We start from the raw sequence: 13,845 nt of genomic DNA on the forward strand, positions 1-13,845 counted from the left end.
GTTTAGGGTTAAAGTTAGTGTTGGGGTGAGGCTGAGGTTTAAGGTTAGGGTTAGGGTTAGTGTTAGGGTTAGAGTTAGGGTGAGGTTTATTGTGGGTGTGAGGGTTAGTGTTAGGGTTAGGATTAGGGTTAGGGTTAATGTGAGGGTGAGTGTGAGGGTTAGGGTTAAGGTTAGGGTTAGGTTTAGAATAGGGTGAGTGTGAGGGTGAGGGTTAGGGTTAGGGTGAGTGTTGGGGTTAGGGTTAGAATGAGGGTTAGGCTTAGGCTTAGGGTTTGGGTATGGGCTAGGTTGAGGGTGAGGGTTAGGGTAAGGGTTAGTGTGAGGGGTATGGTGAGGGTTAGGGTTAGTGTTAGGGTTAGGGTTGGGGATAGGGTGAGTGTTAGTGGGGGGTTGAGGGTTAGTGTTAGTTTGGATTAGGGTTAGGGTTAAGGTGAGGGTGAGTGTGAGGGTTAGGGTTAGGGTTAAGGTTAGGTTTAGAGTTAGGGTGAGGGTGAGGGTGAGGGTTACGGTTAGGGTGAGTGTTGGGGTTAGGGTTAGAGTGAGGGTTAGGATGAGGGTTAGGCTTAGGCTTAGGGTTTGGGTATGGGCTAGGGTGAGGGTGAGGGTTAGGGTTGGGGTGAGGGGTAGGTTGAGGTGTAGGGTTAGTGTTAGGGTTAGGGTTGGGGTTAGGGTTAGGCTTAATGTTAGGCAGATGGGGAGGGTGTGGGAGAGGTTTAGGGTTAGGGTGAGGGTGAGGTTTAGGGTTAGAGTTAGCATTAGGGTAAGGGTTAGTGTGAGGGTTAGGGTTAGGGTTAGTGTTACTGTTAGGGTTAGGATGAGGGTGAGTGTGAGGGTTAGGGTTAGTCTTAGACTGAGGCGGGGGCTTAGGCAGAGAGTGAGGGTGAGGGTTAGGGTTAGGGTTTTAGGGTTACGGTGAGTGTTAGAATGAAGTTTAGGTTTAGCATTAGAGTTAGGGTGAGGGCTAGAGTTAGGGTGAGGGTTAGGGTTAGCGTTAGGGTGAGATTTAGGGTTAGGGTTAGGGTAAGGGTTAAGGTGAGGCTGAGGGTTAGGATTAGGGTTAGAGATATGATGAGGGTCAGGGTTTGGGTTAGGGTTAGCGTTAGGGTGAGAGTTAGGGTTCAGGTTTAGTTTAGGGTTGGATGAGGTTTAGGGTTCAGGTTACAGTGAGGGTGAGGGTTAGGGTTAGGTTGAGGGTTAGGGTTTGGATTAGGGTTAGGGTGAGGTTTAGGGTTAGGTTTATGGTGAGGTTTAGGATGAGGATTAGGGTTAGTATTAGGTTTAGGGTGAGGGCTAGGGTGAGGGTGAGGGTTAGGGTTATTGTTATGGTGAGGTTTAGGTTTAGGTTTAGGGTTAGAGTTAGGGTTAGGATGAGGGTTAGGGTTATGGTGAGGGTGAGGGTTAGGGTTAGGGTGAGGGTTAGGGTGAGGATGAGGGTTAGGGTGAGTGTGAGGGTTATGGTGAGGGTTAGGGTTAGGGTTAGAGTGAGGGTTAGGGTTAGGATTAGGGTTAGGGTGAAGGCTAGGGTGAGGGTGAGGGTTAGGGTTATTGTTAGGGTGAGGGTTAGGGTTATGGTGAGGTTAGGGTTAGGGTTAGAGTGAGGATTAGGGTTAGGTTTAGGGTTAGGGTGAGGGTGATTGTTAGGATTAGGGTTAGGTTTAGGAGTATTAGTGTTATGGTTCTGGAAACTTTTGCAGTGATGGTGAGTCTGAGGGTGATGGTTATGGATAGGATTAGGGTTAGGTTTAGTTTTCGAGTTAAGATTATTGTTATTGTTAAGGTTAGGGTTACAGTTACGGAGAGAGTGAGGGTGAGGGTAACGGTGAGGGTTAGGGTTAGGGTTAGGGTGAGATTTAGTGTCAGTTTTAGGATTAGGGTTAGGGTGAGTGTGAGGTTTAGGGTTAGAGTTAGAGTTAGGGGGAGGGTTAGTGTGAAGGTTAGGGTTAGGGTTAGTGTTATGGTTAGGGTTAGGTTGAGGGTGTGTGAGGGTCAGGGTTAGTCTTAGGCTGAGGCGGAGGCTTAGGCGGAGCATGAGGGTGAGGGTGAGTGTTAGTGTTAGGGTTTTAGATTTAGGGTGAGTGTTAGGATGATGTTTACGGTTCGCATTAGGATTAGGGGGAGGGCTAGAGTTAGCGTGAGTGTTAGGGTTAGCGTTAGGGAGATGTTTAGAGTTAAGGTTAGGCTTATGGTGAGGGTGAGTGTTAGGGTTAGGGTGAGGGTTAGGGTTAAGGTGAGGCTGAGGGTTAGGATTAGGATTAGGGTGAGTGTTTGTGTTAGGGTTAAAGTTACGATGAGGTTCAGGGTTTGGGTTAGGTTTAGGATTAGTGTTATAGTTAAGGTTAGGGTTAGAGTTACAGTAAGGGTGAGGGTGAGGGTGAGGGTTAGGATCAGGGTTAGGGTGAGGTTTAGTTTTAGGATTATGTTTATGGTGAAGGTGAGGTTTAGGGTTAGAGTTAGGTTTAGGGGGAGGGTTAGGTTGAGTGTTAGGGTTACTGTTAGGGTTAGGGTGAGGGTTAGGTTGAGTTTTAATGTTAGGGTTAGGGTTAGGGTTAGGATTAGGTTGACGGTAGGGTGAGTGTGAGGGTTAGGGTTAGGGTTTGGCTTAGGCTTACGGTTAGGCTGAGGGTTTGGGTGTGGATGAGGATTAGGTTTAGAATGATTGTTAGGGTTATGGTAGGTTAAGGGTTAGGATGAGGTTTAGGGATAGGATTAGGTGAGGGTGAGGGTTAGGGTTAGGGTTAGGCTTAGGCTTAGGCTTAGGGTTAGGCTGAGGCTGAGGGTGAAGGTGAGGGTTAGGGTTAGGGTGACTGTAAGTGTAAAGGTGAGGGTTAGGCTGAGGGTGAGGGTTATGGTAAGGTGAGGGTTAGGGTTAGGGTGAGGTTGAGGGTTAGATTCAGGATTAGTGTTATGGTTAGTGTGAGGTTAAGGGTGAGGATGAGGGTTATGGTTAGGTTGAGGGATAGGTTGAGGGTGAGAGTTAGGGTTAGGGTGAGGTTTAGGGATAGGGTGATGGTTAGGGTTAGTGTAATGGTTAGGGTTAGTGTTAGGGTGAGGATAAGTGTTAGAGTGAGGGTTAGGGTTAGGGTGAAGGCTATGGTTATGATGAGGGTTAGGGTTAGGTTTAGGGTTATTGTTAGGGTTAGGGTTAGGGTTATGCTGAGGGTGAGGGTGAACGTTAGGGTAGGTTTAGGTTTCAGATTAGGGTTAGAGTTAGGGTTAGGGTGAGGGTGAGGTTTAGGGTTAGAGTTAGGGTTAGTTTTAGTGTTAGGGTTAGGTTATGTTTAGAATTAGGGTTAGGGTTAGGATTAGGGTTAGGGTTAGGGTGAGGGTTACGGTGAGGGTTAGGGTTACGTTTAGGGTTAAGGTGAGGGGGAGGGTTAGGGTTAGGGTTAGGGTGAGGGTGAGGGTTAGATTGAGGGTTAGAGTTAGGGTTAGGGTTAGGATTAGGGTTAGGGTATGTGCTAGCATGAGGGTTAGGGTTAGGTTCAGGGTTAGGGTGACGTTTAGCGTTAGTTTTAGTGTCAGAGTTAGGATTAGGGTGAGGGTTTGGGTTATGGTTAGAGTTACAGTGAGGGTGAGGTTTAGGGTTAGGTTTATTCTTAGGGTTATACTTAGGGTTAGGGTTAGGGTTAAGGTTAAGGTAAGGGTGAGGTTGAGGGTGATGTTGAGTGTTAGGGTTAGGGTTAGGATGAGATTTTCAGTTAGGGTTAGGGTTAGGGTTAGGGTCAGGGTGAGGTTTAGGGTTAGAGTTAGGGTTAGGGTTAGGGTTAGTGTGAGTGTTAGGGTTAGGGTTAGTGTTACAGTTAGGGTTATGGTGAGGGCTAGTGTTTGGGTGAGGGTTAAGGTTAGCATTAGGCTTTGGCTTTGGGTTAAGATGAGGGTGAGGGTGAGGGTGAGGGATAGGGTAAGGGTGAGGGTGAGATTTAGGGTTAGAGTTAGTGTTAGGGTGATAGTTAGAATTAGGTTTAGGGTGAGGGTCATGGTTATGGTAAGGGTGAGGCTTAGGTTTAGGGTGAGGGTTAGGGTTAGGATGAAGGTTAGGATGAGGGTGAGGGTTAGGATTAGGGTTAGAGTTAGGATTATTGTAAGTGTTATTGTTCTGGCTACCTTTGCAGAGACGGTGAGACTGAGGGTGAGGGGTAGGTATAGGATTAGGGTTAGGGTTTGGTTTAGGGTTAGGATTAGCGTTATTGTGAGGTTTAAGGTTAGAGTTATGGTGAGGGTGAGGGTGAGGGTAAGGGTTAGGGTTAGGATTAGGGTTAGGGTGAGGTTTAGGGTCGGGGTTAGGATTTGGGTTAGGGTGAGTGTGAGGTTTAGGGTTAGAGTTAGGGTTAGGGGGAGGGTTCGCGTGAGGGTTAGGGTTAGGGTTAGTTTTAGGGTTAGGGTTAGGGTGAGGCTTAGGGTTAGGATTAGGGTTAGGGTGAGGGTGAATGTGAGGGTTAGGGTTAGGGTTTGGGTTAGGCTTAGTGTTAGGCTGAGGGTGAGATTGAGGTGAGGGTTATGGTTAGGGTGAGGGTCGGGGTTAGGGTTAGGGTGAGGGTGAGGTTTAGGTTGAGGATTAGTGTTTGGGTTAGTGTGAGGTTTAGGGTGAGGATGAGTGTTAGGGTTAGGTTGAGGGCTAGGGTGAAGGTGAGGGTTAGCTTTAGGGATAGGGTGAGGTTTAGGTTTAGGATGATTGTTAGCGTTAGTGTGAGGGTTAGTGTTAGGGTTAGTGTTAATGTTAGGGTGAGGGTAAGTGTTAGGGTAAGGTTTAGGTTTAGGGTGAGGGTTAGGATTAGGGTTAGGGTTAGGGTTAGGGTGAGTGTGAGGGTTAGGATAAGGGTTAGGGTTAGGGTTAGAGTTAGGGTGAGGTTGAGGGTGAGAGTTACGGTTAGGGTGAGTGTTGGGGTTAGGTTTAGAGTGAGGGTTAGTGTGATGGTTAGGCTTATGCTTAGGGTTTGTGTATGGGCTAGGGTGAGTGTGAGGGTTAGGGTTAGGTTTAGGGTGAGGTGTAGGGTGAGGATTAGGTTTAGTATTAGGGTTAGAGTTGGGGTTAGGGTGAGGCTTAATGTAAGGCAGAGGGTGAGGGTCAGGGTGAGATTTAGAGTTAGGGTGAAGGTGAGGTTTAGGGTTATAGTTAGGGTGAGGATTAGTGTGAGGGTTAGGGTTAGGGTTAGTGTTAGGGTTAGGGTTAGGGTGATGGTGAGTGTGAGGGTCAGGGTTTGTCTTAGCCTGAGGGAGAGGCTTAGGCAGAGCATGAGGGTGAGGGTGAGTGTTAGTGTTAGTGTTTTAGGGTTAGGGTGAGTGTTAGGATGAGGTTTAGGGTTAGCATTAGGGTTAGGGGCAGGACTAGAGTTAGGGTGAGGGTTAGGTTTAGGTTTAGTGTGAGGTTTAGTGTTAAGTTTAAGGTGAGGCTTAGGGTTAGGATTAGGATTAGGGTGAGGGTTTATGTTAGGTTTAGAGTTAGGGTGAGGTTCAGGGTTTGGGTTAGGTTTAGGGTTAGTGTTATAGTTAAGGTTAGGGTTAGAGTTACAGTAAGAGTGAGGGTGAGGGTGAGGGTTAGGATCAGGGTTAGGGTGAGGTTTAAGGTTAGGATTATGGTTAGGGTGAGGGTGAGGTTTAGGGTTAAAGTTAAGGTGAGGGGGAGGGTTAGGTTGAGTGTTATTGTTAGGGTTAGTGATAGGGTTAAGGTGAGGGTTAGGATGAGGTTTAGGATTACGTTGAAGGTGAGGGTGAATGTGAGGGTTAGGGTTAGGGTTTGGCTTAGGCTTACGGTTAGGCTGAGGGTATGGGTGGGGATGAGGATTAGGTTTAGTATGATGGTTAGGGCTATGGTTAGTTTAAGGGTTAGGATGAGGGTTAGGTTTAGGGTCAGGGTGAGGTTTAGGGTTAGGTTTAGAGATAGGGTTAGGGTGAGGGTGAGGTTTAGGGTTAGAGTTAGGGTTAGTGATAGGGACAGGCTTAGGGTTAGGCTGAGGGTGAGGGTGTGGTTGAGGATTAGGTTTAGTGTTAGTGTTAGGGTTAGGGTTATAGTTAGGGTTACAGTTAGGTTTAGGGTTAGGATTAATATTAAGTTTAAGGTGAGGGTGAGTGTGAGGGTTAATGTTATTGTTAGGGTTAGGATTAGGGTTAGGGTGAGGGTGAGTTTTAGGGTTAGGGTTAGGTTTAGAGTGAGGTTTAGGGTGAGGGTTAGGGTTAGGGTTAGTTTTAGGGTTAGGTTTGGGGTTAGTGTTAGGTTTAAGGTTACTGTGACTGTGAGTGTGAGGCTTAGGGTTAGGGTTAGTGTTAGGCTGAGGCTGAGGGTGAAGTTGAGGGTTAGATTTAGGGTTACGGTATGGTTTATGTTTAGAGTGAGGGTTAGAGTGAGGGTTAGGGTTAAGATTAGGGTTAGGGTATGTGCTAGGGTTAGGTATAGGGTTAGGGTTTGGGTTAGGGTGACTTTTAGTGTTAGGTTTAGTGTCAGAGTTTGGGTTGGTGTGAGGGATTGGGTTAGGGATAGAGTTACCGTGAGGGTGAGGTTTAGGGGTAGGTTTAGGGTTAGGGTTATTCTTAGGGTTAGGGTTATATTTAAGGTTAAGGTAAGGGTAAGGGTGAGGGTGATGTTGAGGGTTAGGGTTAGGGTTAGGATGAGGTTTAGAGTTAGGGTTAGGGTTAGGGTCAGGGTGAGGTTTAGGTTTAGAGTTAGGGTTAGGGTTAGGGTTAGTGTGAGTGTTAGGGTTAGGGTTAGTGTTACAGTTAGGGTTATGGTGAGGGCTAGTGTGAGGGTGAGGGTTAGGGTTAGTGTTAGGCTTTGGCTTTGGGTTCAGCTGAGGGTGAGGGTGAGGGTTAGGGTGAGGGTTACTGTTAGTGTTAGTGTTAGGGTTAGGGTTAGTGTTAGTGTTAGGGTTAGGGTGAGGGTTAGGATGAGGGTAAGGGTTAGGGTTAGGGTTAGGATTAGGATTAGGGTTAGTGTTAGTGTGAGTGCTTGTGTTAGGCTTAGGGTTAGGGTTAGGCTTAGCATTAAGCTGAGGGTGAGGGTGAGGGGTTAGGGTAAGCGTTCCGCTTAGTGTTATCATTTGGGTGAGAATTATGGTTCGGGTTAATTTTAGGGTTAGGGTGAGGGTTAGGGTTAGGGTTAGGGTGAGAGTTAGGGTTCTGATAAGTTTAGGGTTAGGGTGAGGATTAGGGTTAGGATTAGGTTTAGGGTTGGGGCTAGGGTGATGGTGAGGGTGAGGGTTAGTTTTAGGGTAAGGTTTATGGTTAGGGTTAGGGTTTGGGTGAGGGTTAGGATGAGGGTTAGCATTAGGGTGAGGGTGAGGGTTAGGGGTAGGTTGAGGGTTAGATTTAGGATTAGGGTTAGGTTGAGGGTGAGTGTTAGGATTATTGTTAGGATTAGGATTTGGATTAGGGTTAGGGTGAGTGTGAGGTTTAGGGTTAGGGTTAGGCTTAGGTTTAGTCTGAGGGTGATGGTGAGGGTGAGGGTTATTGTTAGGGTGAGGGTTAGGGTTAGGGTTAGGGTGAGAGTTAGGGTTCGGGTTAAGTTTAGGGTTAGGGTGAGGTTTAGGGTATGGGTTACAGTGTGGGTTAGGGTTAATGTTAGTGTGAGGAGTAGGATGAGGGTTAGGGTTAGGATTAGTCTTAGAATGAAGGCTAGGGTGAGGTTGAGGTTTAAGGTTAGAGATAGGGTTAGGGTGAGGCTGAGGGTGAAAGTTAGGGTTAGTGTTAGTGTTAGATTTAGGGTTTCGGTGAGGGTTAGGGTGAGGGTGAGTGTTAGCCTTGGTGTTAGGAATAGGATTAGGGTAAGGGTTAGGGTGATTGTAAGGGTTAGTGTCACGGTGAGCGTGAGTGTTAGGGTTAGGTTGAGGGTTAGGTTTAGGCATACGATTAGGGTGAGGTTGAGAGTGAGGATTAAGGTTAGGGTAAGGGTTAGGGGTAGGGTTAGAGTGAGAGTTAGGGTTCGAGTTTAGGGTTAGGGTGTGATTTAGGGTTAGGATTACGTTGGGTTTGAAGGTTAGGCTTAGTTTGAGGGTTAGGGTTAGGCTTAGGATTAGGGTGAGGGTTAGGGTTAGGGTTAGGCTGAGGTTTAGGGTGAGGTTTTGGATTACGGTTAGGGTTAGTGTTAGGGTGAGGGTGAGGTTTTGGGTTAGAGTTAGGTTTAGGGGCAGGCTTAGGGAGAGTTTTTGGGTTAGAGTTAGTGTTATGGTTAGGGTGAGGGTTAGGGTTTGGGTTAGGGTTATTGTTAGTGTTATGGTTAGGGTTAAGTTTGTGGTGAGGGCGAGGTTGAGGGTGGGAGTTATGTTTAGTGTTAGGTTTAGGGTGAGGTTTAGTGTTAGGGTTAGGGTAAGGTTTAGGGTGAGTGTGAGGTTTAGGTTTAGATTTAGGGTTAGGGTTAGGATTAGGGTTAGGGTGAGGGTTAGGGTGAAGGCTAGGGTGTCGTTGAGGGTTATGGTAAGTGTTAGGGTTAAGTTTAGGGTGAGGGTTAGCTTGAGGTTTAGGGTTAGGGTTAGGATTAGGGTTAGGGTGAGGATTAGGGTGAGTGTGAGGTTTAGGTTTAGGGTTAAGCTTAGGTGTAGGCTGAGGGTTAGGTTGAGTGTGAGGTTAGGGTTAGGGGTTAGGGTTAGGGTGAGGGTTAGGGGTAGTGTTTGGGTGAAAGATAGGGTTCAAGTTAAGTTTTGGGTTAGCGTTAGGTTTACGGTGATGGTTAGGATGAGGATTAGGGTTAGGATTAGGTTTAGGGTGAGGGTAGGGTGAACGTGAGGGTTAGGATTAGTGTTTTGGTGAGGTTTAGGGTTAGGGTTAGTGTTAGGATGAGGGTTAGGGTTACGGTGAGGGTGAGGGTTAGGGTTAGGGTAAGGGTTAGGGTAAGCATTTGGGTTAGTGTTAGGGTGAGTTTTAGGGTTACATTTAGGGTTAAGTCGAGGGGTAGGGTTAAGTTTAGTGTTAGGGTTAAGGTTAGGGTGAGTGTTAGCTTGAGGTTTAGGGTTATTTTTAGGGTTAGGGTTAGGATTAAAGTTAGGGTGAGGGTGAGTGTGAGGGTTAAGTTTAGGGTGAGTGTTAGCTTGAGGTTTTGGGTTAGGCTGAGGGTGAGGGTGGGGTGAAGATTAGGGGTAGGGTGAGGGTGAGTGTGAGGGTTAGTGTTAGGGTAAGTCTTAGGCTTAGGGTTCGGCTGAGGGTGAGGGTGGGGGTGAGGATTAGGGTTAGGGTGATGGTTATGGTTAGGGTTAGGGTGAGGGCTGGGATAAGGATTAGGTTTAGGATTAGGGTTAGGGAGAGGACTAGGGTGAGGGTTAGGGTAAGGGTTAGCTTAGGCTTACGGTTAAGCTGAGCGTGAGGTTGAGGGTAAGTTTTAGGTTTAGGGTGATGGTTAGGTTTACGGTTAGGGTGAGGGTTAGGATGAGGTTTAGGGTTAGGGTGAGGATGATGGTAAGTGTAAAGGTGAGGATTAGGCTGAGGGTGAGGGTTAAGATAAAGGTGAGTGTTAGGGTTAGGGTTAGGGTTAGGGTGAGTGTTAGATTGAGGTTTAGGTTTAGGGTTAGGGTTAGTGTGAGGTTTAGGGTGAGGATGAGGGTTAGGGTTAGGGTGAGGGTGAGGATTAGACATCGGTTTAGGGTGAGGGCTTGGATGAGGGTTAGGGTTAGAGTTAGGGTTAGCGTTAGGGTGAGGTTTAGGATTAGGGTGAGGATTAGGGTTAGTGTGAAGGTTAGTGTTAGGTTTAGGGTTAGTGTTACGGTGAGAGTAACTGTTAGGGTGAGGGTTAGGGTTAGGGTGAGGCTTATGGTTATGGTGAGTGTTAGCGTTAGGGTTAGAGTAATTTTTAGGCTTAGGATTACTGTTACAGTGAGCTTGAGAGTTAGGGTTAGTGTTAGGGTGAAGTTTAGTGTTAGGGTTAGTGTTAGAGTTAGGGTTAGGGTGAAGTTGCGGTTTAGTGGTAGGATTAGGGTTAAGGTGAGGGTTAGGGTGAGGGTTAGGGTTAGGGTGAGGGTTAGGGTGGGGGTGACGGTAGGGGTAAAGATGAGGGTTAGGCTGAGGGTGAGCGTTACGGTAAAGGTGAGGGTTAGGTTTAGGGTGAGGGTTAGGTTTAGAGTTAGGGTGAGGCTGAGGGTTAGATTGAGATTTAGTGTTAGGGTTAGTGTGAGGTTTATGGTGAGGATGAGTGTTAGGGTTAGGGTGAGTGCTAGGGTGAGGTTCAGGGTTAAGTTTAGTGTTAGGATGGGGTTTAGGGTTACGGTGATTGTTAGGGTTAGTGTGAGCATTAGTGTTAGCATTAGGTTTAGTGTTAGTGTGAGTGTAAGTATTAGGATGAGGGTTAGGGTTAGGGTGAGGGTTATGATTAGGGTGAGGGTTAGGGTAAGGGTTAGGGTTATTGTTAGGGTTAGGTTTAGGGTTATATGGTTACGGTGAGGGTGATCGTGTGGGTTATTTTTATGGTTAGGATGAGGTTTAGGTTTCAGGTAAGGGTTAGATTTAGGGTTAGGGTGAGGGTGAGGTTTAGGGTTAGAGTTAGCATTAGTGTTAGGGTTAGGGATAGGGTGAGGGTTAGGGTTAGGCTTAGGCTTAGGCTTGGGCCGAGCATGAGGAGGAGGGTTAGGGTTCGGGTTAGGGTGAGGTTTAGGGTTAGGGTTAGGCTGAGGGTTAGGTTTAGGTTTAGGGTTAGGATTAGGTTTGGGGTGAGGGCTAGTGTGAGGGTTAGGGTGAGGGTTAGGTTTAGGATAGGGTTAGGTTTAGGATTTGGGTTAGGGTGAGTGTGAGTGTGAAGGTTAGGTTTGGGTTAGGCTTAGGGTTAGTGTGAAGGTTAGGGTTAGGGTTTGGCTTAGGGTGAGGGTGAGGCTGAGGATTAGTGTTAGGTTTAAGGTTTGGTTTAGGGTTGGGTTTCTGTTAGGTTTAGGGTTAGGGTTAGGGTTACAGTGAGGGTTAGGATTAGGGTTAGGGTTAAGTTAGGGTTAGGCTGAGGGTGAGGGTGGGGGTGAGGAATAGGGTTATGGTTAAGGTTAAGGTTATTGTTAGTGTTGTGGTTAGGGTTAAGTTTGCAGTGAGGGTGAGGCTGAGGGTGAGGTTTATGGTTAGGGTTACGTTTAGGGTTAGGGTTACTGTTATTGTTAGTGTTGGGGTAAGAATGACTGTGAGGTTGAGAGTGAGGGTGAGGGTTAGGGTTAGGGTGAGGTTTAGGATTAGGGTTAGGTTTAGGGTTAGGGTGAGGGTGAAGTTTCGGGTTAGAGTTAGTGTTTGGGGGAGGGTTAGGGTGAGGTTTAGGGACAGGGTTAGTGTTAGGGTTAGGCTGAGGTTGAGGTTTAGGTTGGGGATTAGGGATAGGGTTAAGTTTAGTTTTAGCATTAGGTTGAGCATGAATGTGAGGGTTAGGTTGAGGGTTAGGCTTAAGCTTAGGGTTAGGCTGAGGGCGAGGGTGGGTGTGAGGATTAGGGTTAGGGTGATTGTTAGGTTTATGTTTAGTGTTATTGTTAGGGTAACGGTTAGAGTTAAGGTGAGGGTGAGGGTGTGGGTGAGACTTAGATTCAGGGTTAGGGTGTGTTTTAGGGTTAGGATTAGGGTTAGGGTGATGGTGAGGGTTAGGGTTAGTGTGAGGGTTAGGGTTAGGTTTTTCGTTAGGGTTAGAGTTACTGTGAGGGTTAGGGTACGTGTGAATGTGAGGGTTAGGGTTAGGTTTAGGGTTAGGGTCAGGGTTAGGGTGAGGGCTGGGGTGAGGGTGAGTTTTAGGGTTAGGGTTAGGGTTTGGTTTAGGGTTAGGTTTAGGGTTAGGTTTAGGGTGAGTGTGAGGTTTAGTGTTAAAGTTAGTGTTAGGGTGAGGCTGAGGGTCAGGGTTAGGGTGAGGGTTAGCATTAGGGTTAGGGTGAGAGTTAGGTTTCAGTTTAGTTTAGGGTTAGGGTGAGGATTAGGGTTAGGATTAGGGTTAGGCTGAGGGCTAGGGTGAGGATGAGGATTAGGGTTAGTGTTAGGGTAAGGTTTAGGGTTAGGGTTCGGGTTCGGGATAGGATGAGGGTTAGGGTTTCGGTCAGCGTGAGCATTAGGATTAGGATGAGGGTTAGGATGAGGATTAGGGTTATGATTAGTGTTAGGGTGTGGGCTAGGGTGATGGTGATTTTTAGGGTTAGGGTTTGGGTGAGGTTTAGTGTTAGGGTTAGGGTTAGAGTGAGTGTTAGGATGAGAGTTAGTGTTACCATGAAGTTAGGGTTAGGGTTATGGTGAGGTTGAGGGTTAGAATTAGACGTAGGGTGAGGGTGAGTGTTAGGATTAGGGTTAGTGTTAATTTAGGTTTAGGATTAGTGTTATTGTTAGGGGTAGGGTTAGACTTATAGTGAGGGTGAGGGTGAGGGTGAGGGTGAGGGTTAGGGTTAGGGTGAGTGTTAGGATTGGGGTTATGGGGAGGGTTATGATGAGGGTTAGGTTTAGGATTAGGTTTAGGGTGAGGGTTACGCTTACGGAAGGGTGAGGCTTAGGGTTAGGGTTAGGATTAGGGTTAGGGTTAGGGTTATTGTTAGGGTTAGGGTTAGGGTTATGGTTACGCTGAGGGTGAGGGTTAGGGTTAAGTTTAGGGTGAGGTTTTTAGTGTTAGGGTTAGGGTTAGAGTTAGGGTTAGTGTGAGGGTGATGTTTAGGGGTAGAGTTAGGGTTACGGTGAGGGTCAACATGAGGGTTAGGGTTACGGTGAGGGTTAAGATGGGGGTGATGGTAAGGGTAAAGATGAGGATTAGGCCTAGGGTGAGGGTTATGGTAAGGGTGAGGGTTACGGTTAGGGTGAGGATGAGAGTTAGGTTTAGGGTGAGTGCTAGGGTGAGGGTGAGGACTAGGTTTAGTGTTAGGGTGAGGTTAGGGTTAGTGAGGGGTATGGTTAGGGTTAAGGATAGGGTTAGGTTTAGGTTTATTGTTAGGGTTAGGTTTAGGGTTAGGGTAGTGTTAAGGTTAGGGTTAGGGTTATTGTTAGGGTTAGTCTTAGGATGAGGTTTAGGTTTAGGGTTCGGGTTAGAGTTAGGCTTAGTGTAAGGGTGAGGTTTAGGGTTAGAGTTAGGGTTAGTGTTAGGGTTAGGGTTAGCATGAGGGTTCGGTTTAGGGTTAGGCTTAGGCTTTGGTTTAGGCTTAGGCCCCGCATGTGGGTGAGGGTTAGGGTTAGGGTTAGGGTGAGGGTAATTGATACGGAAGGGTGAGGGTTTGGGTTTGGGTGAGGGTTAGGGTTAGAATTAGGGTTAGGGTGAGGGTGAGGGTTAGGATTAAGGTTAGGGTTAAGGTTATTGTTAGGGTTAGGGTTAGGGTTACGGTGAGGGTGACGGTTAGGGTTAAGTTTATGGTGAGGTTTTTAGTGTTAGTGTTAGGGTTGGGGTCAGGGTTAGGGTGAGGTTTAGGGGTAGAGTTAGGGTTAGGGTTATGGTTAGGGTGAGGGTTAGGGTTAGGGTGAGGGTTAAGGTGGGGTGACGGTAAGGGTAAAGATGAGGGTTAGGCCTAGGGTGAGGGTTATGGTAAGGGTGAGGGTTAGGGTTAGGGTTAGGATTAGGGTGAGAGTCCGTGTTCAGGTTTAGTGTTAGGATGAGGTTTAGGGTGAGGATGAGGGTTAGGGTTAGGGTGAGGACTAGGGTGAGAGGGAGGATTAGGATTAGTGTTAGGGTGAGGTTAGGGTTAGGGTGAGGGTTATGGTTATGGTTAGGGTTAGGGTTAGGGTTAGGGTTACTGTTAGGGTTAGGGGTAGGATTAGGGTAGGGTTAAGGTTAGGGTTAGGGTTATTGTTAGGGTTAGGGTTAGGATGAGGTTTAGGTTTAGTGTTAGGGTTAGTGTTAGGGTTAGGGTAAGGGTGAGGTTTAGGGTTAGAGTTAGGTTTAGTGTTAGGGTGAAGTTTAGGGTCAGGGTTAGCCTTCAGCTTTGGTTTAGGCTTAGGCCCAGCATGTGT

This window comes from Dipodomys merriami, unplaced genomic scaffold (genome assembly GCF_024711535.1).
Source record: "Dipodomys merriami isolate MVZ:Mamm:240054 unplaced genomic scaffold, mDipMer1.0.p SCAF_197, whole genome shotgun sequence".
NCBI lineage: Eukaryota > Metazoa > Chordata > Mammalia > Rodentia > Heteromyidae > Dipodomys > Dipodomys merriami.